The sequence below is a fragment of the Oryzias latipes genome, chromosome 19 (genome assembly GCF_002234675.1).
Source record: "Oryzias latipes chromosome 19, ASM223467v1".
NCBI lineage: Eukaryota > Metazoa > Chordata > Actinopteri > Beloniformes > Adrianichthyidae > Oryzias > Oryzias latipes.
In genome coordinates this window covers 8,376,008-8,378,751 of record NC_019877.2, presented here as the reverse complement: position 1 = coordinate 8,378,751, position 2,744 = coordinate 8,376,008, and positions in this window count along the sequence as shown.

Sequence of the window (2,744 nt, the reverse complement as noted above, 5' to 3'; positions counted from 1 at the left end):
TCAAAGCTTCTCTGGAACTTAAGTCACCCACACCCATCAGAGAGCAAGAAGGTCCAGGGGGAAGGATGACACTTTTGATTAGTTCACCAATGGCAGCAGTCAGAAGTGTGACACAATGCAAAGGGAAAGTGGTGAAAAGGTTTTGCAGAAGTTTAAATTTTGTAGGCTGACTAAATCTTGTTGCTTTAATTTAATTCAAGTATATGCGGATCATCCTGAGAGGAGCAACAACTGATCCACTTTTTGACACGTTATCTTGAGTCCTGTGGTGCCACATTAGTTTGTCAATTATCTCTCCTTACAGCTGCAGTGCGAAAAGGATCAGTGAGTGTTTGAAAATAAACTTAATACTTTGCTAGACATGTTACACTGGCTGCAGAGCAGAAAAAAAACTCTGATGGACAGTTAGCTATGATTTTGAAAAGTAGTAAAAAGTTAACTTTTTTCTGTTATAATTGACTTCTATTTAAAGAATATTATTTAGAATATTATTTAATTCTAAATATATATTTTAAATATTTACACAATTTTTTTTAAATACAGACAGTGCACAAATACTTTAAAAATATCAATCATTTTTAATCCTTATTAAATGTTTCACACTATATTTAGTTAGAAGCACCTTAATAATTATAATATATCTAAGATAAAACAATTAAAAAGCCAATTAAAAATGCTAAATAGTATGCAATGGTGTGAAAAGTTGTAAGATTTTTGGTGGTGTAACTGGAAAAATATGCTGGAATAAAATAACAAAAAGTTTAAGACACAATAATATATTGCATTTAAATGATTAAGAAGCTGCATTTAAGTGTAGTTTTTAGTAAGAAAGAAAACTAGGACTATATAACAGCTGAATTTTTCTAAATGAGGCTGAGTAGCAACTTAGAAAAATGCTTTTTCCTTAGCAACCATTGAGGATGTACTGAAAAGGGTTCATGACTGGATAAATATAGAGCCTGGTATAACAGCAACAAAAGCTTCCATATCACTGCAGATGGCAGAGTTTTCAGTCTTTTGAGACGTCAACAGACAGCTGAAAGCCACACTTGCGACAGTGTTGACACTTAACCAGCCAAAGTCAGTAACCGTGCACTCTAACGGTCTTATATTATGCAGCAGTTTACTGTCTCCTGTTGCCTGCCTGCTTACGATGAAGTCTCAAGTCCTGCAGCGTGCTTGTCTTGGTTAGCGGCGGTAGTCGTCATCCTTCTCTTTATTTAACTGTAATGTGCATGCATCAGCTGCAGCCACTGGAAACAAGTCCCCTGCTGCTAGGGTGTGAATCCGAGAACTGCCTGAAATGTTTCTGTACTGACTACTGTTTTGTTTTTTTGCAGATATGCTTCAGCTTAAGAAAAAAAATTGATGGTAGGAAACTTCAAATAGAGACGTCTAAAGAAACTGTTTAAATTGATTATTTTGATTATTTACTCCTCTTTATGTCAAGCTAGATGTACAATCTTTTGTATAAAGTTTTAAAAACATACAATTTATTACGTGAAAACAGAAAACTATATTTATTTTACATCCAAAGATGATTAGGTGTTCCTTGACCAGTTCATAAAAAACTTGTTGCTGACATGAAATAACTTTCCTGCAGTCAGCATTTGATGCATCAAATGTAATTAGGCTGTGATTAGCCCAGAATCTGCAAAGATATCGTTTTTCTTCCAGCACTAATTTAAATTGAATTTTGACTGAAAAATGTGCTTTGGATAGCAAGGATTCCAGCTGATGCAGCAAATTTCAAAAGAAACGCTGAAATTACCATTTTAGTAAGCTAACATTCAACAGATGTTAAACAGAGAAAACCCAGGAGAAGGGGGTTTGGGTATAATAAGATGCTGCACCAGAGTTCTACTGTTCCTCATTAGCTTACCTAGACAATACTTCTACGTTTTGTTCCTATATTTCTATACTTTTAAATATGGCTATTATTGTAACAACCGTTTAATGCAGCATGAGTAATTTAACATTTTATATAAAGATTTATTTGTGTGTAAGATTATTCCAATTGGACTGTCCTTAGGAATACTGGATTGCGTCATTAGTGACATCCCTGAAATTCTTGAAACTCCCAGGAGCTCTTGATTTGATAAGGAACCAAATAAAAGAAAAAAATCTTTCATTTCTAGAGACTTATCTGTAGAAAACATCCATCAGGGACAGTTACAGATTATTAAATTGTCAGAAAGACATTGTGAAAAGATTTGTTTTCCAACAATTCTTTTCACAATGTCTTTCTGACAATATAATAATTTTACCACATATTTATTACATCAGTCTCAGTTGTTCAGAGAATGAAACCATGGAAACATTGAACTGACCTGTATGCAAAAATGCGTTTTAATGACAGTACGGACACAGAAGAGGCACAATACTTTGAAACAGTATTACAGGATCTGATCAGCAATGTTTGTTTATTTGATTTCTGAAAATTAATTCATATAAATTGGAGTATTTCGTCAACAGGTGGATGACTTGAAGGAGGAGTTTGTCTCTGTGTTGCTTCCTTCCTCTATATTTGACTTTAAAATACAATATAAAACATAAAAAATAGATAATCAAGAGATCTGAAATATATAATTGATGAAATTAAAGACAATACAATAGAAAAAGACAATCAACATTTTATCTTCCATTCTTTTATGGCACTATGGCTCCATCCTGTGGATGTTACAGGAAAAGTAAAATAAAAAAAATAATGATGTCAACATAGAGAGTTACGGTTCTCGGGAAAT